The sequence below is a fragment of the Rhodnius prolixus genome, unplaced genomic scaffold (genome assembly GCF_049639745.1).
Source record: "Rhodnius prolixus isolate KJV_2025 unplaced genomic scaffold, Rpr scaffold_4, whole genome shotgun sequence".
Taxonomy (NCBI): Eukaryota; Metazoa; Arthropoda; class Insecta; order Hemiptera; family Reduviidae; genus Rhodnius; species Rhodnius prolixus.
This window is the reverse complement of record NW_027411614.1, coordinates 47,268,522-47,293,564: the sequence shown is the minus strand read 5'-3', so window position 1 is coordinate 47,293,564 and position 25,043 is coordinate 47,268,522. Positions and strand designations below refer to the sequence as shown.

Sequence of the window (25,043 nt, the reverse complement as noted above, 5' to 3'; positions counted from 1 at the left end):
GTAAATTTAATATTATTGTCAAGTTTTATCAAGTTTTAGGAGGGAGTCACTTCCGGAAGAAATAATTGGATTTTAGGTCTATAAGTTTCTGTTCCAATATATTTTTGTACTTTCAACAAGAATTCATTTCCAAGTTTTACGCTTGTCACTCTTCTCGTCATACCTGCGCAAGGGGATTTCCCACGAGAGTTCTTGTTCATCTCCATCATCCCTTGGATGATCTCGTTAGAGGAAACTCCGGTAAACTAACTTCCCTGTGATTGCGAACGCAAAAGAAACCTTTACAAGATGCAACAACTTACTCGTACACATGCACTTTCTTCTTTCACTACTTACTTTATAACTTATAATTTCTCTTGAAGGCAGAATAGTTCAGCATGGAAGCCGGGGTTTTTAATAGGTAAGCCCTACTTGAGTAACAGGCGATCACTTCAACTTCCTGCAGAGCTTGAATATTGTACAGCAAGACGAAGGACAGCATTTAACTTTATTGAGCAATCACTAAATAACTAAACCGATGACTTTAACAATTTTTCCCCACTAGCTTGAAATTTTCACTAGTTGGAAAAGATGAAAAACTCTTTCCTTGGTAAAAAACTTTTCTTGACGAAAAAAAATCATGAAATATAATAGATGTGACTTTGAATCCAATTAAAACTTGAGCACCCCCACACACATAAAATAGAAAATGTTGCACAAAGTTAAAGGACTTAGTTGAAATTTTACCCGATATCGGGCGTTCAGAACATATTTACAATTTGATTTAATGAATAATGGCGAAAACATTGCATACAGGAAATAGGAAATTCAATAAAATTTTTATAGAATAGAAAAGAAAATGCACCTTACATTATACAATATTCTGTATTATTTTATTCAATAATCAATTATATAGCCAAAATAAACAAAGCAATGGCACAGCCGTCTGCTTGAGAACACTGCTTAAATATTTTTTAAAAGATACAAGATATTTTGTATCTTTGTATCTTTGCCTCCAGTATTACTGAAACCCCTTTTACCAATTTCTTCATCAGAGTTACACCAGTGAATCATTAATTATCTCCTCTTCCTTCTTTCAGCTCTTTTCCTCCCATTTTTCTTATGGAGTTGTGAAAAGCCAGGCAATTTTTTTTTTTTTTCTTCCCTAATTGAGTAGTAAAAATGCTGGCATCCCCCCACAGACAGTGGGATTGCTTAGACATCTGAATGCAGATTTACTCTTCTACCAATATAAAGAAGAAGTGAAGTTGTGTGCAGCTTCAAGCGCTGCAGCGGTACTTTGCGCAAGATAAGCTCAGTAATTATGTGTTGATTGAGGGGGGGGGGTCATTCTGTAATGATGACGCTTCGTGTGCCATTCCTGATGGTAATCTCAAAAAGTGATTATCAACAGCTTTTTAGCGCTATTTTTGGGACCTTTTTTTTTCTTCAATCCAATATTTGCCACTAATTCCTCAAATCTTGGGCAAAAAAAAAAAAAGGAGAAATAAATAAGTTTTGTAAAACTGGACCATTTAATTTTAAATCATTTAAAGTCTAGAAGTTTTATGAGTAAGTTATGGAATTAATAATATACTTGGCTTTGTTTTATACTACGACCCTGCTAGCTCGTATCTCTATGTGCAAGTGTATCTATGTTTGCCTCTGCATTAAATATATTACGTAATAAATTGTGTAGAATAAACGATTATTGTTAAAGTTTGGACACTAAAACTTGGTAAGCGTTATGCTAGCCCATCATATCTGATGGGTTTTTAGTACTCTTGCAAACGATTATGTTTATTAAAATGAGTTTAAGAAAAAAAAAGTTAAAGAAAAAAACACAGAAGCGGATTTCATCTTGAATAAGTTTAAGTATCAGTAAAGAAATGAAGTTCGTAAGTAAACTTCCTGTTATTTGAAGGAAATAGGTAGAGCGGAAGGGCCTTTTTCATTGAATAAATTTTAGTGGGTTCCCTCCCCCCTGTAATTCTAGGTTTCAAGAAAATTAAGGTCGTGTGAGTGTGCGCATGAGATTTGTTCACCTTTACTTGAGAACAGAAATCTTCTTCTTTTTTTTTTGAGATAATGATGACGTAGGCACCCTACTTGAACTATCATTTCAATGGGGAAAAAACAGATCAGAAAAATGTAGAAACTTAAATAAGCTCAAAGTTTGGCGGCTACAGTGAGAGAGAGAGAGTTCAGAAAGAAGGAAGTGCTAGAAGTTCGAAGTGACTTTGATGGATTACAGATCTATTTAGTTGCTGGAATGACTCCAGCAATCGGCCTCTTCTTTGTGTTTACTAACTCTACATATTTTTAGACTTGGTTTTCCATTACAGTCATTAGATGCGGAAAATTTTGTTTCTCTTACTCCAAGGATCTTAAGTTGTTCATAAAATTCTCAGAACTCTTTTTTTGAACTCTAGGGTGAAACGCGAGGTGTGGCTATTAAATAATGAGACTGATGCTGCTACAGAAGGAACTATGCATGCGCCAAATCCTAACGTCCGACAGCTGTGCAGCGTAAAGCCTTCTCTTTCGATTGCAGCGTCTCACGTGTTTGTAGAGAAATCTGTCTGACCGGAACCGTCGTTTGTGTAAGCGGTGTTAGTTTCGTTTTGCCGAAAACATGATACTACACATGTAGTAGAGCAACGAATTGTCGTGAAATTTCACATGATACTGAGTAAAACCGCTACTAAAACTTATCTTTTATTAATAGAAGTTTATGGCGATGTATGTTAATCACGTGCGCAAGTTTTTGAGTGGTTAAAGCGTTTCCAAGATGGCCGAGAAGACGTCCGGAGATGATGACCGCTCGGGTCGCTCTTCCACGTCCAAAACGGATGAAATTATCAATTATAATTAATTAATATTACTACCGTTAGGTGCTTGCGCAACTCCGTGAAAGAGTCAAGCAAAAAACGACCCAATTTGTGGAAGGACAAGTCAACATGGGTTCTCCATCAAGACAACGCGCCGGCTCACACTACATTGTCTGTCAAGACGTTTCTAGCCAAAAGTAGCCTTATTCACCTGACCTGGCCGCCCCATGTGACTTTAGATCTGTTCCACAAAGTCAAAGTCTGCAATAAAAGGAACACGATTTCAGTCTCCGTTGAAGCTGTGAAAGAAAAAGCGGCACGCGTCACCTGCAGGAGCTCACAGAAAAAGACTTCCAGCACTATTTCTGAACAATGGTAAATTCGCATGGAGCGTTGTAGGGATAGGGGAGTGGTGTATATTGAAGGTGATAATAACTAAATATGTACAAATTTAAAATAAAATGTTTTACAGCAATAGTCTCGTTATTTAATAGCCACTCCTCGTATTACTTTAAAAAAGCCTTAAGTAAGACACATTTTGAGCACTTTTTTTTGGGTGAGTTCATTCAAGTGAAGAAATAAAAAAACGCGAATAACCTTTGTCTGGACAACGTTTTCTTGAACTGCCTTAAAACAATAACTAAATAATATTTACTTATTCAATTATTATCAATTTTGTTCTGGGGAGGAGCAGTTCGACATTTCTATATGTTGCTTCAAAGCTTTGCTTAAAGAATATGCTGTCGAGCGTTTCGTAACGTCGTTGAACGTGTAGCTGAAGTAGTTGCGCTGGAATTGAACAAAACTAAAGTGGGTTGTGATTACTGGAAAAAGTTGAATTTAATTAAATAGGTAGTTATAGTAAATGGCGGTTATCATCGGATAGGTTGGGCTGATGTTTTGCTATTATTTTAGTAGAGAGTAATGGTGGTGTTTTCATTATGGTGAAAATGGGTGGTTACCTATGGAATGTGCGGAATAAATGTGCGGATTGTATGGTGAGGTTTCCATTATGTGGTTGGTTACTGGGAGAAGATTAAGTGGGATGGGGAACTCACCCAGGCTTGTGGTGAGTTTCCATTTATAAACGTTTCCTCACATACGGTGAAATCTCTTTCTCAAATCTTTGCGCCAAGAGTACGCGCGCGAATGGGCGCGGTAACTAAGGAGGAGGAGTTTAGTAGTATGAGTGAGATGGAGGAATGGTACTTTGGCTCTCTTCTTCACCAATATGGATGAGATCACAGAGAGTGCGTGTGAGGCACTTTTGGGGGCGGAGCTCTTCCTTCATTAGGCTCTCCGTTAGATTGAACAGATTATAAGTCCTATTATCAGTGAAGACCTGATGAACTCAGTAATGGGGGGTGGAGGAATAGATAGTTTGTGCGCGGGCACTGTATGTTGGTGGTTGTTGTTAGCCGTGCGACGATAAAGTAATGAGTTACTACGTAGTATTCCAGGGTAGGTAGTAGAGTAGGTTTTGTAGTCTATCTAAAGAAATTGCTAGGCGGCAATAGGAAAGCGCCAGGGAGATATGGCCTGGAAATAGGGCCCAGTTTATGCCACCCCAGGTTATCCCTAGACGCACCTTCCACCCACCATGCACGTACGCTACACCCCTTGATAGCGGTCCTGTACTCACTGTGCATTAACTTAACAAAATTATCAGATCGATATTCCCACAGGAAGCACTTAATTAGATATCTCTGCTTTGTTTTTATTTCTACTTCTTCTCACTTGGTTAAGCGTTTCCGTCGATTCAAATTTCCACTTTATCGAGTTTTCTTCTGAAATGAAAATTTTGAGGTCCTCTTAGTCCCGGAAAATGGTTGCTCTGCATGTGTGTGGACACTGTAGCCAAAAGAATATGAAAAACCATAGGATGGTTGGACTTATTTGAATATGCCCACGGGACCCCTGACATAAAATTCAAATAGAAGTATCATTTTATATACAGGGTGAACCAGTAAGTATTGTCCATAGGCCTACTGTGTGTAGTACATCTAAAGTGGAGTTCAATGACTTATTGGCCAACTTCATATTTTCCTCTGTTTTTGAGTGACGTCACTTTAAATTTTTTTAAAAAAATCGTTACTTTTTTCTAATAAAAATGTTATTACTCAGAAAGTTTTAGTCCGAATTCGATTCTGATGACACGGTTAGAAAGACAGATAAATTTTCTAAAAATTGATACCATTTCGAAGCATAGGGTTATTCTCCCAAACAGCCTCAATCTTCCTCCTGGATACTGGAAAAATAAAAGTAATCAAAATTTGTAACCTTTTGACTTCATTATTTTAAGACAGCCTACTTTAAAATTGACTATTGGTCCATCCATAAGAGTTTTCAATGAATTAAACGATAAACTAACACTGTTGAGTGCTCGTGAATAGTTTTCTTGCAAAACAAAAGTAATTTCTCATACGAAGATAAAAGGAATCCTGGAAAATGATATACCGTTTGAAAGCCCACAATTGACAAGGAAACTTTTATAAAAAGTGCCAGCACCTAAGTTGGATAATAATTACATAAGGGCCTAATGAGTTTTTCTTAAAAAATTTCGATTACTTTTATTTTTCCAGTATCCAGGAGAAAGATTGAGGCTGTTTGGAGTAAAAAATTATGCTTCGAAATGGTGTCGGTTTTTAGAAAATTTATCTGTCTTTCTAACCGTGTCATCAGAATCGAATTCGGACTAAAACTTTCTGAGTAATAACATTTTTATTGGGAAAAAAAGTAATGATTTTAGAAAAAAACTTTAAAGTGACGTCACTCAAGAACAGTGGAAAATATGAAGTTGGCCCAAATACGTCATTGAACTCCACTTTAGATGTACGACACACAGTAGGCCTATGGACAATAATTACTAGTTCACCCTGTATTTATTCCTGGCCGGTTTAGGATTTTCATCCATTATCAGAGATTGTGAATCAGTTTAGTTTTTGAGAATTTGACTTCAACTAAGCTTCCTGATTGATTTTCTTGAAAATGGCTACAATTTTTTTAAACATGAAATTCTTATTTCTTCCAATTTTGCACTAAGAAAATTATTTCTCGATAAACCCAATTAAGGGCACCTATTACAGAAAGGGAATTCAATAGTTCTCTTTAAAAGTGCCATTTTGACGCTAAGAACAGCCCTAGTAACTTAAGAGCTTCGAGCTTTTTGCAGCTCGTTGGAATGTTCTCACCAAATTATTTTTAGTAATTTTTACAATTGTTTGGTAGATAGAATGTTTTATTTTAATTACCACACAAAGATATTTATTTTAATGAAAATAATGTAATAAAAGAAGCTTTTTACTACCTATCTTTTGCTTTCAATACAGCTTTTGATCAAAGTTGAGAAAGAGAATTTCTCTTATTTTTTTTTATAACTTTCTTACGAGAAAAGATACGAAACTTTTCTCGTGAGAATGTTATTTATATTATTCTCTGCTATTTGCACCGTTCTATCCTACTTTATGTATTTTTAATAGCAGTCTTATTCTCCTTATTTCTTTGTAAGCCTAGCTTTTCCAAGCGACCCCTTCTGTTGACCTGTTCTTTTTATCTTATAGTCAAGAAAGTAGGTACTACTTTTGAAAGCAATTTGCTTTCTTTCTGTCTTCTTTTGGGGAGGGAGCGGTGTTATTGTTATTTCTAGTATTTATATCTACTTTTATTGTTATTAACGTACGAACTGAAATCGCAAATTTCTGTACAAACACGTAAGACGCTGCAATCGGCTTTACGCTGCACAGCTGTCGGTCGTTAGGATTTGGCGCATGCATAGGTTCTTCTGTAGCAGCATCAGTCTCGTTATTTAATTGCCACACCTCGTATAAATTTTCCTCAATAGTTATAAAAAATATTTAACTATTTTATTTAAAATATTTAACTAAAGTTCTTGTTTAAAAAAACTGAAAATCAAACAATCAATATTTTATTAAAATAGGAAAAAAGATCAGCGTGTTGCTAGAAGAGTTTGTTTGTGAGCAAATATTTATCGTCGTTATTCAAGCAAGAATATCCGTGAGGTGGAATAACTTTTTTTTATTATTTCTTCCGCTATTTTTTTTTTTTTATCTACTCCAAACTTCCGTTATCTTCATCTCTAGTTCCGAAAGGTTTTTATAAAAATGGATGAAGAAGTGGTAAGGAATATAAAGTAAAAAAACATGAAAAGAGTAGAAGTTATCTCAAAGTACTAGAGGGTTAAAAAACACAGGCCATTTTTAGCCCTACGTGGAAAGAATTCAATTTTCTTCAACCAAAACTTATTATCAACAGGTAATTTTGCTAGTGAACGGCATTAAATGGTTTCCTGTTTGTCCATCTGCGAGTGTGATGTTAATTAAGAACTAAAATTTGGTTATTACATCTATCTTTCCACATCCTGTTCCCTTTGGCAAAAAAACAATGTGAGCGTATTTTGACCCGAAAATCGTTTTATTCAAAAGTTATTTCGAAAACTTTTCGAAAATATGTACAATTACTATATCCCGACAATTGTGAAAAATTCCAGCTTTCTGGCTGCATTTATAAAAGAGATATAAGGTGTTAAAGTTTTATAGTGTTTCATTTTCTTCAAATTTCCAGTGGCTTTATCTCCTGTTATAATAGAGTTATATCTACGAAAATACATGCAATTGTAGTACTCGTTTAGCTCTACAATTGTCGACAATTCCAGGTTTCTAGCAGTATTTTAATAGGAGATATAAGGTGTTAAAGTTTTGTAGTGTTGCATTTTCTTCAAATTTCAAGTGGCTGTATCTCCTGTTATAATAGAGTTATTTCTACGAGAATACATGCAATTGCAGTACTCGTTTAGCTCTACAATTGTCGACAATTCCAGGTCTCTAGCAGTGTTTTAATAGGACATATAAGGTGTTAAAGTTTTGTAGTGTTGCATTTTCTTCAAATTTCAAGTGGCTGTATCTCCTGTTAAAATAGAGTTATTTCTACGAGAATACATGCAATTGCACTAATCGTTTAGCTCTACAATCGTCGACAATTCTAGGTTTCTAGCAGTGTTTTAATAGGAGATATAAGGTGTTAAATTTTTGTAGTGTTGCATTTTCTTCAAATTTCAAGTGGCTGTATCTCCTGTTATAATAGAGTTATTTCTACGAGAATACATGCAATTGCACTACTCGTTTAGCTCTACAATTGTCGACAATTCTAGGTTTCTAGCAGTGTTTTAATAAAAGATATAAGGTGTTAAAGTTTTGTAGTGTTGCATTTTCTTCAAATTTCAAGTGGCTGTATCTCCTGTTATAATAGAGTTATATCTACGAAAATACATGCAATTGTAGTACTCGTTTAGCTCCACAATTGTCGACAATTCCAGGTTTCTAGCAGTATTTTAATAGGAGATATAAGGTGTTAAATTTGTAATGTGTTCCATTTCCTTCAATTTTCAAGTGGCTGTATCTCCTGTTATAATAGAGTTATATCTACGAAAATACATGCAATTGTACTACTCGTTTAGCTCCACAATTGTCGACAATTCCAGGTTTCTAGCAGTATTTTAATAGGAGATATAAGGTGTTAAAGTTTTGTAGTGTTGCATTTTCTTCAAATTTCAAGTGGCTGTATCTCCTGTTATAATAGAGTTATTTCTACGAAAATACATGCAATTGCACTACTCATTTAGCTCTACAATTGTCGACAATTCCAGGTTTCTAGCAGTGTTTTAATAGGAGATATAAGGAGTTAAATTTGTAATGTGTTGCATTTCCTTCAATTTTCAAGTGGCTGTATCTCCTGTTATAATAGAGTTATATCTACGAAAATACATGCAATTGTAGTACTCGTTTAGCTCCACAATTGTCGACAATTCCAGGTTTCTAGCAGTATTTTAATAGGAGATATAAGGTGTTAAAATTTTGTAGTGTTGCATTTTCTTCAAATTTCAAGTGGCTGTATCTCCTGTTAGAATAGAGTTATTTCTACGAGAATACATGCAATTGCAGTACTCGTTTAGCTCTACAATTGTCGACAATTCCAGGTTTCTAGCAGTGTTTTAATACGAGATATAAGGTGTTAAAGTTTTGTAGTGTTGCATTTTCTTCAAATTTCAAGTGGCTGTATCTCCTGTTATAATAGAGTTATTTCTACGAGAATACATGCAATAGCAGTACTCGTTTAGCTCTACAATTGTCGACAATTCCAGGTCTCTAGCAGTGTTTTAATAGGAGATATAAGGTGTTAAAGTTTTGTAGTGTTGCATTTTCTTCAAATTTCAAGTGGCTGTATCTCCTGTTAAAATAGAGTTATTTCTACGAGAATACATGCAATTGCACTAATCGTTTAGCTCTACAATCGTCGACAATTCTAGGTTTCTAGCAGTGTTTTAATAGGAGATATAAGGTGTAAAAGTTTTGTAGTGTTGCATTTTCTTCAAATTTCAAGTGGCTGTATCTCCTGTTACAATAGAGTTATTTCTACGAGAATACATGCAATTGTAGTACTCGTTTAGCTCTACAATTGTCGACAATTCCAGGTTTCTAGCAGTGTTTTAATAGGAGATATAAGGTGTTAAAATTGTAATGTGTTCCATTTCCTTCAATTTTCAAGTGGCTGTATCTCCTGATATAATAGAGTTATATCTACGAAAATACATGCAATTGTAGTACTCGTTTAGCTCTACAATTGTCGACAATTCCAGGTTTCTAGCAGTGTTTTAATAGGAGATATAAGGTGTTAAATTTTTGTAGTGTTGCATTTTCTTCGAATTTCAAGTGGCTGTATCTCCTGTTATAATAGAGTTATTTCTACGAGAATACATGCAATTGCACTACTCGTTTAGCTCTACAATTGTCGACAATTCTAGGTTTGTAGCAGTGTTTTAATAGGAGATATAATGTGTTAAAGTTTTGTAGTGTTGCATTTTCTTCAAATTTCAAGTGGCTGTATCTCCTGTTATAATAGAGTTATTTCTACGAGAATACATGCAATTGCAGTACTCGTTTAGCTCCACAATGGTCGTCAATTCCAGGTTCCTAGCAGTATTTTAATAGGAGATGTAAGGTGTTAAATTTGTAATGTGTTCCATTTCCTTCAATTTTCATGTGGCTGTATCTCCTGTTATAATAGAGTTATATCTACGAAAATACATGCAATTATAGTACTCGTTTAGCTCCACAATTGTCGACAATTCCAGGTTTCTAGCAGTATTTTAATAGGAGATATAAGGTGTTAATGTTTTGTAGTGTTGCATTTTCTTCAAATTTCAAGTGGCTGTATCTCCTGTTATAACAGTGTTATTCCTTCGAGAATACATGCAATTGTAGTACTCGTTTAGCTCTATAATTGAGCACAATTCCAGGTTTCTAGTAGTGTTTTAATAGGAGATATAAGGAGTTAAATTTGTAATGTGTTGCATTTCCTTCAATTTTCAAGTGGCTGTATCTCCTGTTATAATAGTTATATCTACGAAAATAAATGCAATTGTAGTACTCGTTTAGCTCCACAATTGTCGACAATTCCAGGTTTCTAGCAGTATTTTAATAGGAGATATAAGGTGTTAAAATTTTGTAGTGTTGCATTTTCTTCAAATTTCAAGTGGCTGTATCTCCTGTTATAATAGAGTTATTTCTACGAGAATACATGCAATTGCAGTACTCGTTTAGCTCTACAATTGTCGACAATTCCAGGTTTCTAGCAGTGTTTTAATAGGAGATATAAGGTGTTAAAGTTTTGTAGTGTTGCATTTTCTTCAAATTTCTAGTGGCTGTATCTCCTGTTATAATAGAGTTATTTCTACGAGAATACATGCAATTTCAGTACTCGTTTAGCTCTACAATTGTCGACAATTCCAGGTTTCTAGCAGTGTTATAATAGGAGATATAAGGTGTTAAAATGGTAATGTGTTCCATTTCCTTCAATTTTCAAGTGGCTGTATCTCCTGATATAATAGAGTTATATCTACGAAAATACATGCAATTGTAGTACTCGTTTAGCTCTACAATTGTCGACAATTCCAGGTTTCTAGCAGTGTTTTAATAGGAGATATAAGGTGTTAAAGTTTTGTAGTGTTGCATTTTCTTCAAATTTCAAGTGGCTGTATCTCCTGTTATAATAGAGTTATTTCTACGAGAATACATGCAATTGCACTAATCGTTTAGCTCTACAATCGTCGACAATTCTAGGTTTCTAGCAGTGTTTTAATAGGAGATATAATGTGTTAAAGTTTTGTAGTGTTGCATTTTCTTCAAATTTCAAGTGGCTGTATCTCCTGTTATAATAGAGTTATTTCTACGAGAATACATGCAATTGCAGTACTCGTTTAGCTCCACAATGGTCGTCAATTCCAGGTTCCTAGCAGTATTTTAATAGGAGATGTAAGGTGTTAAATTTGTAATGTGTTCCATTTCCTTCAATATTCATGTGGCTGTATCTCCTGTTATAATAGAGTTATATCTACGAAAATACATGCAATTATAGTACTCGTTTAGCTCCACAATTGTCGACAATTCCAGGTTTCTAGCAGTATTTTAATAGGAGATATAAGGTGTTAATGTTTTGTAGTGTTGCATTTTCTTCAAATTTCAAGTGGCTGTATCTCCTGTTATAACAGTGTTATTCCTTCGAGAATACATGCAATTGTAGTACTCGTTTAGCTCTATAATTGAGCACAATTCCAGGTTTCTAGTAGTGTTTTAATAGGAGATATAAGGAGTTAAATTTGTAATGTGTTGCATTTCCTTCAATTTTCAAGTGGCTGTATCTCCTGTTATAATAGAGTTATATCTACGAAAATAATTGCAATTGTAGTACTCGTTTAGCTCCACAATTGTCGACAATTCCAGGTTTCTAGCAGTATTTTAATAGGAGATATAAGGTGTTGAAATTTTGTAGTGTTGCATTTTCTTCAAATTTCAAGTGGCTGTATCTCCTGTTATAATAGAGTTATTTCTACGAGAATACATGCAATTGCAGTACTCGTTTAGCTCTACAATTGTCGACAATTCCAGGTTTCTAGCAGTGTTTTAATAGGAGATATAAGGTGTTAAAGTTTTGTAGTGTTGCATTTTCTTCAAATTTCTAGTGGCTGTATCTCCTGTTATAATAGAGTTATTTCTACGAGAATACATGCAATTTCAGTACTCGTTTAGCTCTACAATTGTCGACAATTCCAGGTCTCGAGCAGTGTTTTAATAGGAGATATAAGGTGTTAAAGTTTTGTAGTGTTGCATTTTCTTCAAATTTCAAGTGGCTGTATCTCCTGTTAAAATAGAGTTATTTCTACGAGAATACATGCAATTGCACTAATCGTTTAGCTCTACAATCGTCGACAATTCTAGGTTTCTAGCAGTGTTTTAATAGGAGATATAAGGTGTTAAAGTTTTGTAGTGTTGCATTTTCTTCAAATTTCAAGTGGCTGTATCTCCTGTTACAATAGAGTTATTTCTACGAGAATACATGCAATTGTAGTACTCGTTTAGCTCTACAATTGTCGACAATTCCAGGTTTCTAGCAGTGTTTTAATAGGAGATATAAGGTGTTAAAATGGTAATGTGTTCCATTTCCTTCAATTTTCAAGTGGCTGTATCTCCTGATATAATAGAGTTATATCTACGAAAATATATGCAATTGTAATACTCGTTTAGCTCTACAATTGTCGACAATTCCAGGTTTCTAGCAGTGTTTTAATAGGAGATATAAGGTGTTAAATTTTTGTAGTGTTTCATTTTCTTCAAATTTCAAGTGGCTGTATCTCCTGTTATAATAGAGTTATTTCTACGAGAATACATGCAATTGCACTACTCGTTTAGCTCTACAATTGTCGACAATTCTAGGTTTCTAGCAGTGTTTTAATAGGAGATATAAGGTGTTAAATTTGTAATGTGTTCCATTTCCTTCAATTTTCAAGTGGCTGTATCTCCTGTTATAATAGAGTTATATCTACGAAAATACATGCAATTGTAGTACTCGTTTAGCTCCACAATTGTCGACAATTCCAGGTTTCTAGCAGTATTTTAATAGGAGATATAAGGTGTTAAAATTTTGTAGTGTTGCATTTTCTTCAAATTTCAAGTGGCTGTATCTCCTGTTATAACAGTGTTATTCCTTCGAGAATACATGCAATTGTAGTACTCGTTTAGCTCTATAATTGAGCACAATTCCAGGTTTCTAGCAGTGTTTTAATAGGAGATATAAGGTGTTAAAGTTTTGTAGTGTTGCATTTTCTTCAAATTTCAAGTGGCTGTATCTCCTGTTATAATAGAGTTATTTCTACGAGAATACATGCAATTGCAGTACTCGTTTAGCTCTACAATTGTCGACAATTCCAGGTCTCTAGCAGTGTTTTAATAGGAGATATAAGGTGTTAAAATTTTGTAGTGTTGCATTTTCTTCAAATTTCAAGTGGCTGTATCTCCTGTTATAATAGAGTTATTTCTACGAGAATACATGCAATTGTAGTACTCGTTTAGCTCTACAATTGTCGACTATTCCAGGTTTCTAGCAGTGTTTTAATAGGAGATATAAGGTGTTAAAGTTTTGTAGTGTTGCATTTTCTTCAAATTTCAAGTGGCTGTATCTCCAGTTATAATAGAGTTATTTCTACGAGAATACATGCAATTGCAGTACTCGTTTAGCTCCACAATGGTCGTCAATTCCAGGTTCCTAGCAGTATTTTAATAGGAGATGTAAGGTGTTAAATTTGTAATGTGTTCCATTTCCTTCAATTTTCAAGTGGCTGTATCTCCTGTTATAATAGAGTTATATCTACGAAAATACATGCAATTGTAGTACTCGTTTAGCTCCACAATTGTCGACAATTCCAGGTTTCTAGCAGTATTTTAATAGGAGATATAAGGTGTTAAAATTTTGTAGTGTTGCATTTTCTTCAAATTTCAAGTGGCTGTATCTCCTGTTATAATAGAGTTATTTCTACGAGAATACATGCAATTGTAGTACTCGTTTAGCTCTACAATTGTCGACTATTCCAGGTTTCTAGCAGTGTTTTAATAGGAGATATAAGGTGTTAAAGTTTTGTAGTGTTGCATTTCCTTCAATTTTCAAGTGGCTGTATCTCCTGATATAATAGAGTTATTTCTACGAGAATACATGCAATTGCAGTACTCGTTTAGCTCTACAATTGTCGACAATTCCAGGTCTCTAGCAATGTTTTAATAGGAGATATAAGGTGTTAAACTTTTGTAGTGTTGCATTTTCTTCAAACTTCAAGTGGCTGTATCTCCTGTTAAAATAGAGTTATTTCTACGAGAATACATGCAATTGCACTTTTCGTTTAGCTCTACAATCGTCGACAATTCTAGGTTTCTAGCAGTGTTTTAATAGGAGATAAAAGGTGTTAAAGTTTTGTAGTGTTGCATTTTCTTCAAATTTCAAGTGGCTGTATCTCCTGTTACAATAGAGTTATTTCTACGAGAATACATGCAATTGTAGTACTCGTTTAGCTCTACAATTGTCGACAATTCCAGGTTTCTAGCAGTGTTTTAATAGGAGATATAAGGTGTTAAAATGGTAATGTGTTCCATTTTCTTCAAATTTCAAGTGGCTGTATCTCCTGTTATAATAGAGTTATTTCTACGAGAATACATGCAATTGCACTACTCGTTTAGCTCTACAATTGTCGACAATTCTAGGTTTCTAGCAGTGTTTTAATAGGAGATATAAGGTGTTAAAGTTTTGTAGTGTTGCATCTTCTTCAAATTTCAAGTGGCTGTATCTCCTGTTATAATAGAGTTATTTCTACGAGAATACATGCAATTGCAGTACTCGTTTAGCTCCACAATTGTCGTCAATTCCAGGTTCCTAGCAGTATTTTAATAGGAGATGTAAGGTGTTAAATTTGTAATGTGTTCCATTTCCTTCAATTTTCAAGTGGCTGTATCTCCTGTTATAATAGAGTTATATCTACGAAAAAAATGCAATTGTAGTACTCGTTTAGCTCTACAATTGTCGACAATTCCAGGTTTCTAGCAGTGTTTTAATAGGAGATATAAGGTGTTAAATTTTTGTAGTGTTGCATTTTCATCAAATTTCAAGTGGCTGTATCTCCTGTTATAATAGAGTTATTTCTACGAGAATACATGCAATTGCACTACTCGTTTAGCTCTACAATTGTCGACAATTCTAGGTTTCTAGCAGTGTTTTAATAGGAGATATAAGGTGTTAAAGTTTTGTAGTGTTGCATCTTCTTCAAATTTCAAGTGGCTGTATCTCCTGTTATAATAGAGTTATATCTACGAAAATACATGCAATTGTAGTACTCGTTTAGCTCCACAATTGTCGACAATTCCAGGTTTCTAGCAGTATTTTAATAGGAGATATAAGGTGTTAAAATTTTGTAGTGTTGCATTTTCTTCAAATTTCAAGTGGCTGTATCTCCTGTTATAACAGTGTTATTCCTTCGAGAATACATGCAATTGTAGTACTCGTTTAGCTCTATAATTGAGCACAATTCCAGGTTTCTAGCAGTGTTTTAATAGGAGATATAAGGTGTTAAAGTTTTGTAGTGTTGCATTTTCTTCAAATTTCAAGTGGCTGTATCTCCTGTTATAATAGAGTTATTTCTACGAGAATACATGCAATTGCAGTACTCGTTTAGCTCTACAATTGTCGACAATTCCAGGTCTCTAGCAGTGTTTTAATAGGAGATATAAGGTTTTAAAGTTTTGTAGTGTTGCATCTTCTTCAAATTTCAAGTGGCTGTATCTCCTGTTATAATAGAGTTATTTCTACGAGAATACATGCAATTGCAGTACTCGTTTAGCTCCACAATGGTCGTCAATTCCAGGTTCCTAGCAGTATTTTAATAGGAGATGTAAGGTGTTAAATTTGTAATGTGTTCCATTTCCTTCAATTTTCAAGTGGCTGTATCTCCTGTTATAATAGAGTTATATCTACGAAAATACATGCAATTGTAGTACTCGTTTAGCTCCACAATTGTCGACAATTCCAGGTTTCTAGCAGTATTTTAATAGGAGATATAAGGTGTTAAAATTTTGTAGTGTTGCATTTTCTTCAAATTTCAAGTGGCTGTATCTCCTGTTATAATAGAGTTATTTCTACGAGAATACATGCAATTGTAGTACTCGTTTAGCTCTACAATTGTCGACTATTCCAGGTTTCTAGCAGTGTTTTAATAGGAGATATAAGGTGTTAAAGTTTTGTAGTGTTGCATTTCCTTCAATTTTCAAGTGGCTGTATCTCCTGATATAATAGAGTTATGTCTACGAGAATACATGCAATTGCAGTACTCGTTTAGCTCTACAATTGTCGACAATTCCAGGTCTCTAGCAATGTTTTAATAGGAGATATAAGGTGTTAAAGTTTTGTAGTGTTGCATTTTCTTCAAATTTCAAGTGGCTGTATCTCCTGTTAAAATAGAGTTATTTCTACGAGAATACATGCAATTGCACTAATCGTTTAGCTCTACAATCGTCGACAATTCTAGGTTTCTAGCAGTGTTTTAATAGGAGATAAAAGGTGTTAAAGTTTTGTAGTGTTGCATTTTCTTCAAATTTCAAGTGGCTGTATCTCCTGTTACAATAGAGTTATTTCTACGAGAATACATGCAATTGTAGTACTCGTTTAGCTCTACAATTGTCGACAATTCCAGGTTTCTAGCAGTGTTTTAATAGGAGATATAAGGTGTTAAATTTTTGTAGTGTTGCATTTTCTTCAAATTTCAAGTGGCTGTATCTCCTGTTATAATAGAGTTATTTCTACGAGAATACATGCAATTGCACTACTCGTTTAGCTCTACAATTGTCGACAATTCTAGGTTTCTAGCAGTGTTTTAATAGGAGATATAAGGTGTTAAAGTTTTGTAGTGTTGCATCTTCTTCAAATTTCAAGTGGCTGTATCTCCTATTATAATAGAGTTATTTCTACGAGAATACATGCAATTGCAGTACTCGTTTAGCTCCACAATTGTCGTCAATTCCAGGTTCCTAGCAGTATTTTAATAGGAGATGTAAGGTGTTAAATTTGTAATGTGTTCCATTTCCTTCAATTTTCAAGTGGCTGTATCTCCTGTTATAATAGAGTTATATCTACGAAAATACATGCAATTGTAGTACTCGTTTAGCTCTACAATTGTCGACAATTCCAGGTTTCTAGCAGTGTTTTAATAGGAGATATAAGGTGTTAAATTTTTGTAGTGTTGCATTTTCTTCAAATTTCAAGTGGCTGTATCTCCTGTTATAATAGAGTTATTTCTACGAGAATACATGCAATTGCACTACTCGTTTAGCTCTACAATTGTCGACAATTCTAGGTTTCTAGCAGTGTTTTAATAGGAGATATAAGGTGTTAAAGTTTTGTAGTGTTGCATCTTCTTCAAATTTCAAGTGGCTGTATCTCCTGTTATAATAGAGTTATTTCTACGAGAATACATGCAATTGCAGTACTCGTTTAGCTCCACAATTGTCGTCAATTCCAGGTTCCTAGCAGTATTTTAATAGGAGATGTAAGGTGTTAAATTTGTAATGTGTTCCATTTCCTTCAATTTTCAAGTGGCTGTATCTCCTGTTATAATAGAGTTATATCTACGAAAATACATGCAATTGTAGTACTCGTTTAGCTCCACAATTGTCGACAATTCCAGGTTTCTAGCAGTATTTTAATAGGAGATATAAGGTGTTAAAGTTTTGTAGTGTTGCATTTTCTTCAAATTTCAAGTGGCTGTATCTCCTGTTATAATAGAGTTATTTCTACGAGAATACATGCAATTGCACTACTCATTTAGCTCTACAATTGTCGACAATTCCAGGTTTCTAGCAGTGTTTTAATAGGAGATATAAGGTGTTAAAATTTTGTAGTGTGGCATTTTCTTCAAATTTCAAGTGGCTGTATCTCCTGTTATAATAGTGTTATTCCTTCGAGAATACATGCAATTGTAGTACTCGTTTAGCTCTATAATTGAGCACAATTCCAGGTTTCTAGTAGTGTTTTAATAGGAGATATAAGGAGTTAAATTTGTAATGTGTTGCATTTACTTCAATTTTCAAGTGGCTGTATCTCCTGTTATAATAGAGTTATATCTACGAAAATACATGCAATTGTAGTACTCGTTTAGCTCCACAATTGTCGACAATTCCAGGTTTCTAGCAGTATTTTAATAGGAGATATAAGGTGTTAAAATTTTGTAGTGTTGCATTTTCTTCAAATTTCAAGTGGCTGTATCTCCTGTTATAATAGAGTTATTTCTACGAGAATACATGCAATTGCAGTACTCGTTTAGCTCTACAATTGTCGACAATTCCAGGTTTCTAGCAGTGTTTTAATAGGAGATATAAGGTGTTAAATTTGTAATGTGTTGCATTTCCTTCAATTTTCAAGAGGCTGTATCTCCTGTTATAATAGAGTTATATCTACGAAAATACATGCAATTGTAGTACTCGTTTAGCTCCACAATTGTCGACAATTCCAGGTTTCTAACAGTATTTTAATAGGAGATATAAGGTGTTAAATTTGTAATGTGTTCCATTTCCTTCAATTTTCAAGTGGCTCTATCTCCTGTTATAATAGAGTTATTTCTACGAGAATACATGCAATTGTAGTACTCGTTTAGCTCTATAATTGAGCACAATTCCAGGTTTCTAGCAGTGTTTTAATAGGAGATATAAGGTGTTAAAGTTTTGTAGTGTTGCATTTTCTTCAAATTTCAAGTGGCTGTATCTCCTGTTATAACAGTGTTATTCCTTCGAGAATACATGCAATTGTAGTACTCGTTTAGCTCTACAATTGTCGACAATTCCAGGTTTCTAGCAGTGTTTTAATAGGAGATATAAGGTGTTAAAGTTTTGTAGTGTTGCATTTTCTTCAAATTTCAAGTGGCTGTATCTCCTGTTATAACAGTGTTATTCCTTCGAGAATACATGCAATTGTAGTACTCGTTTAGCTCTACAATTGTTGACAATTCCAGGTTTCTAGCAGTGTTTTAATAGGAGATATAAGGTGTTAAATTTGTAGTGTGTTGCATTTCCTTCAATTTTTTAGTGGCTGTATCTCCTGTTATAATAGGGTTATTTCTACAAAAATGCATGCCATTGTAGTACTCGTTTAGCTCTTAAATTGAGCACCATTCTAGGTTTCTAGCTGTCTTTTAGCAGGAGATATGAGGTGTTAAAGTTTGGGAGTTTTGTATTTCCTTCAAATTTCATGTGGCTGTATCTCCTGGTATAATAGGGTTATTCCTGCGAAAATACATGCAATTGTAGTACTCGTTTAGCTCTAAAATTGAGCACAATTCCAGGTTTCTAGGTGTGTGTCGAACACAGGGTACTTCAAAATGGCGTACGTCGGTGTGGAACTAAACTAAATCTATGTGATTGCAACGTTTTCTATAAAATTATATTTAATTCCATGTAGTAAAACTATTGTAGGACAAAAAAATAGAAAATTGTTTTCTGCAAGTTATGTTGTGGTATTTGAACATACCAGTTTCGAAGTCTTTGAGAAAAGAAATCGTTACGAGAAAAAAGTGGGAATCTGATTTTCTTTCCGCCATTTTGATATTCTTTTTTCATCCATTGGATTGTGCTGCCATCTTTGAACATGCCACTTATTCTGCGACGTTCTTCACTTTCATATTCTCCTATTTCTTAGATTTCTTTTCTTTTCTCATTGCATTTCTTGGAACTTATGTCTCTTGCTATCGTCAAATATTCTTGCTTAAATATTTAATGTGTTTCATTCTATTCTGCTGTGTACTCCTCAAGTTACTTTGCATTTGCAAGAATTTTCTTTTTTCTTTTGAACTTCTCTTTCGTGATTCGGCGCAAATGAAACGCTAAGCTCAAGTATTATACCTAATAATGGCTCTCGGTTTCTTTTTAAGAAATTGTAGTTACTTGACGCAGACATTTCGGCAATGGTTCTGCGATTCAGATGCTATTTTACTTGAATCTGCCAGCAGTGAGGTATTGACCGGTTTTCCTTTTTTTCGGAGGTAAAAACGACGAAGTGTATGACTCAGTTTACGAAGTCTTCGCCAGCAAACGGAAGAGTTTACAAATTTAACTTGCTATCTGCGCTGAATCAATGATAGCATCTCTAGTTCTGTTATAATTGTCTGTTTAGTTTTCTAGCTATTATAGGTGTTAATTGCTCATGTTCCTATAATAACATAACAACATTTCTATAATAACATAACAGCCTTTTTCGATTATTGCTATTGACATATTTTAGTGATCGATTTAGTTTTTATTAGCAATATACTTTAAAATATATCGATATTTAATGGTTAATCAGGGCCTGTGACCGAAAGTTTCTAAAAGTGGTCCAGCTGAGTGGACCTCAGGACGAGAATTTCCGGTAAAGATGCTTAGCTTTAAAAAACCGTTCCATTAATTGTAATCAATATTGACTTCGCGAGTGTTTTCCATTGATTTCTGTTTTATTTTATTTTATTTATTTCTTATTTTTTGCTTAATTCTCTCTTTTGCTTTGCTCCATTCTTGGAATGGAACCAGGATAACGAAACAGTTTTGTTTTGGATTTGATAGGAAAGGATTGTAATACTTTAATTGGTTTTACTAAATTGTTATTGGAGGGTTTAATTAAATTGAAAGAGTTTTACAAAAATGTCTAACTGTTTCCTTTATTATTCTTGGTTATTTACCTTTAAAGGAAAAGCCTGCAATAATTAAGTAACCTTGACCTGAAGGTTCATTTAATAATGGAAAACCAGTTTTGGTCTTAAATCATTTACTTCATTGGATAAAGTTTGAAATGTTAGCGAGGCTTCATTTGAAATATGACGTCATTTCCTGTCACATTTATAATTGCGTTTCCATTATTCATGGTTTGTCAAAAAAGCTATTATTACTATTTAGGCAGTTTGGACTTTTGAGTATGAAATTTTTTTAGGGCATCTGTTTGTTGCACTGTGTTATCCAACAGCATTTGGCTTTGAAGCCAACATTCTTCTAAGATTTTGGACAATTTGGAGCTGGGATTGTTTGTAAACATTAATAGGAGCCGTGAGTTCTATCATCTTCAAATGATTAGCTTCCAACAGCATCTTTAAACTAGGCTTACTTTATCGGAAACAGCATCACTAACGTTATGAATACATTCACTTAAAAAATGCTTTGTAATCAAAAGCAGATGGTGGCAAGTACAGAGGGCTTAGTTGGTGGAGGACATCGTGCATTAATAAAAGGGACTGTTCCTTTCGCTCTTCCGCTGCTGCATATCCTCTTTTACGTAGATTCTACAGTAATCATACTGCATATTGAACCAATCAAAGAGCACTTCAGAAAGTGACTCAATCTTGTTCTATGTTGAAAAGAATGGCGTAAAAGTGCTGCGTATTGAGGTGTCGTCATTCTCCTAAGAACTTTGAACTTTGTGTGGGGGGGAAATCGGTGGAGTACTCTTGTTCATCAGGTGGGGCTACTCGTGAAGAACGTGATCTCCATTTTGTAATCCCACTCCAATCATCCTAACAAGGCATGCGAGAACTCTCAAGAATAATAGCGATTATGAAGATCTAAGGATGTATTTAAAAGTTATAGGCGATTAGAATGAATGGAAGAAAATGATTAGAGAAGAATTACCTGATTTTAATTTAGTTTAAGCTATAAGGTTGGCTATAAGGAATATAGAGTACTGATCCATCCATTAGATTATGTAAATAGTTGTATACAGTAGAGGGATGAATGTGTGTATTTATAAGCAAGAATGGAGAGTGAGTGATATTCTAGAGATAAGCATCTAGACGATGCTGGCTGTATGGCGAAACCCAATGCCAAAAAAAAAAGGTCTAAGAATCTTAGAATAAGCATTCCCCAATTTTGTTTGGGAAAATGGGATATTTTATTCCCAAATTCATAAACAAAATGTCCAGGAACACACCCAAAGAACCCAGTGAGTTCATGGTTCCAAGTTGCCCCCTGGGTTACGCCTTTGAGGAGCCGAGTGTGGGTAAAATTCTTAGTACATTGATGAAAACCTCAGGTTCTTGGTACTGCCATATAGTTTAAATTAACATTGTTGCCTTTTGTACACTGCAACAAAAACCTCAAAATGCCGCTTCGTTATTTAATTAATAAATATTAATTACTTTTATTACAATTTAAACAAGAGCTGAATAATTTGTAAAAGCTTCTGTTTTCAGGGAAGCTTTTATTATAATTAATTAGGAAAAACAGCTCGCAATTAAAGGCAATAACAATAATTATTATTCATTATTGATGCGATAAGAGCGGCGGCAGGGGGAGTTGTAATTAATGATAATTATAATTTACAATAGTAATTACTAGATAACTTCGTGTACGTGTGCACATATATATTATAATCTGCATTGTACGTGCATATTGGTAATATTCTATTGGTAATTGACGTTATTATTTGGGGTTATTGGAGAAACTTATTATTGCAGTTTTAGCTTAATATGTTGGATATCAATTTGGTACCAAAAATTAGCTTGTAAAATTAGGCGTGATCCTCCTAATTATGGAGTAATAACGGAAATAATATAATATCCCATGTGTGTTTTCAGGCATGCTTTGCGTCTAGCTACTTAATTTTGGCGGCTTAAACAAAAGTTTAAAAAAGTAAAAACTTTTATTTGTTTTACGTAAATACATTTTTACAAAATGAGTTTTCTTAAAAGTTTCGATTACTTTTATTTTCCCAGTTTTACGGAGGAAGATTGAGGCTGTTTGGAGAATAATTTATGCTTCAAAATGGTGTCAATTTTTAAAAAATTTATCTGCCTTTCTAACCGTGTCATCAGAATCGAATTCGGACTAAAACTTCCTGAGTAATAACATTTTTATTGGAAAAAAGTAATGATTTTAGAAAAAAAATTTAAAGTGACGTCACTCAAGAACAGTGAAAATTTTGAAGTTGGCCAATACGTCATTAAACTCCACTTTAGATGTACTGCACACAGTAGGCCTATGGACATTACTTACTGGTTCACCCTGTATATAAAGGCGAAAGGTTTTGAGATATTTTGTATGTAAGAAACTAATTAGCTTCATTGTTTTAAATAAAACCAATAAATGGAACTATAATAAAAGAAAAAGAAAAGTAGAATACTTCACAACGAAGAGTGGGGGGCGAAGAAAAAATCCAAGAGGGAATTTGGTATTTGTATGGAGATAACAAGGTAGCAGCATTGCTGCAGGAACTTTTACCTGCCTTCCTCTTCCTCGAAAGTAACATAATATATCTCGAGATTGACACGATCTGTCAGCCTGCAGAACATTTCTGACATTTGTGGTTTGAGAAGAAATATGTTCTCTTACTGTCTACTTTAATATTTTTGTCTTATATTTGTCTCATTTCTTTTTTCTTAATTATATTTTGCTTGCCAGTAAGGATAAGAAGAAATATGTCGACAAAATATGTTTATTCAAATAACATTTGCTTTTATTCTTGTCTCAGCTTTTAATTGACGTGCAATAAGAAAGAAAGGAAGTAATGAACTATAAAGGAAGTAGGGGCGCTAGTGACCATCTTAGTCAGCGTTGAAGAATCAGTGAAGAACCAGTGATCTGAATGGAGGGCAATTGTGTGCTATTTTCAAAGGGAGTTCTTCCTATAATAATGTCCCGGTTTTTTTTAACAAACCCTGAATTTAGCAAGAAAAGTTTATGTAAAATCTATCAATGATTCCCAAGTATTAGCAGGTTCGAAATTATTATTAAACATAGTTTGAACTCTTAGCTAAAAGAGAATTAATTAAAAGTTTTACTCTTTAACCAAGGATTGGAATCCTTGTAATACAGAAGCGGAAGGAGAACGAATACAGAAGTTGGCTGTGAAGCCTTTGTTCTACTACTTGAAACTAACTTTGCGCAATTATTTATTAAGTTAGAACAAATCCTTGTTTCCAGTATTTTCTTTTTCAAAAAGTTCTAGTTACTTTAGTCCGTCGTACCAGGAAGTTGCATTGTATGATTTCTTATTTACGCTTTTTCTTGGACTTTTTTTGTGGGCTCAGCGTCTGGAAAATTGCTCGGTGTGTATGTGGGTCCAATAATCTGTACGGGTGGTTTTTCCAGCCAAATTCTTTTTTTTTTTAATTTATTTTGTAATTTACAATCTGTATACATTGTATACAATCAGTAAATATGGAGAGAGTAATGAACTGGTGCGGGAGGAGAGCAACTACCCAGTGGTAGCACTATCTCTAGGAGAAGGATGACGTTTAGTTCTTCAGACTACAAGGAAGTCGCGAGGCCACTGGCGATTCAGTCGGCGAGGAGTATTAGGGATGTCAGAGGAAGCGAGAGACAGTACAAGAGGATTAGAGCTAGTCGAGAGAGTAGTACCAGCCATATTCTTATTTGAAAAGTTAATTAATACAGTTTTTCGACTAAAATGAAATATTTAGCATTTTAGTGAATGGTCAGATCATTCCCCACATCAGTGAATTATCTGGTAGCCTATTGGGAAATCTCATCGTAAAACGAAGGGACAGTAGAACCAATAAACTAAGCATTTATACAACTATATCAAGGAGATATCGGGAGGGGATGCCCTCCTACCTGGACTATCTGGGACGATGATGGAAAGTAAAGGAAACATTTGCTTTTGCCTTTTAGTTTTCATCCCGATTTTCGAACCCCAAAACATGAAACAATACTAGAAATAGGGATCCGATCGTTTTTCGAGTTAGATGGAAAGAGGCGAGTGATTAATTTTGACAGGTAGATAGCCCTTAGATGGGAATATTAGTCGTCGCTCCCTGCGTCAAATAAGGGAACCATTAGGAATTGGGGCATTCTATCAGGTCAAAAGACCTAATCTAATTCCATCCAACTTTAAAGCTACAAGTTTCCCCAAAAATGTTAAAAAAAAAAAACTTTACAAAAATTACTTCTATTTTCTGGCTTCCAAGATCCCAGTGCCTTTCTTGACATTACAACAATGCCGTTCATTTCGTTCCAGGGCACAAACGAACATGGTGGAACCTTTTTCTTTGGGGGAGTAAGTGCTGTGTACATTGTGAACTTACGTAATTATTTTCGCACACGGTAAAACACAAAATAACAACAATGAACTGTGGAGAGAATTTAAACTATGCCATTAACTATAAACATTTGTTTTTAAGAACTGTAAATTTAAATGTTCACTAATAAATAAATCGAAAATTTTAAATTTAATTCAAATTGCATTTGGCATGTGTTTTTTGTTTAAATAATAAATTCACACATGTCAAAATTCTCATTATCTTTATCTTTTCTTTTAAATTCCAAATGTGTCATTTATTACTCTGTGTAAACATTATTGTGCTTATCACCTCCATAC

General features: G+C 34.3%; 1 protein-coding gene and 1 long non-coding RNA gene across 7 annotated transcripts in view; one reads left to right on the top strand and one right to left on the bottom strand.

Moving 5' to 3' along the window:
- Window positions 1-25,043, top strand: part of CadN (neural cadherin) — a 1,042,724-nt gene that overhangs the window by 606,096 nt on the left and 411,585 nt on the right. The gene's annotated exons all lie outside the window — the stretch shown is intronic.
- LOC141455502 (uncharacterized) lies at window positions 846-24,914 on the bottom strand. Its single transcript, XR_012459312.1, has 2 exons — window positions 24,613-24,914; window positions 846-1,460 (listed from the first exon to the last, which is right to left on the bottom strand). It is a non-coding gene; the product is annotated as an uncharacterized lncRNA (long non-coding RNA).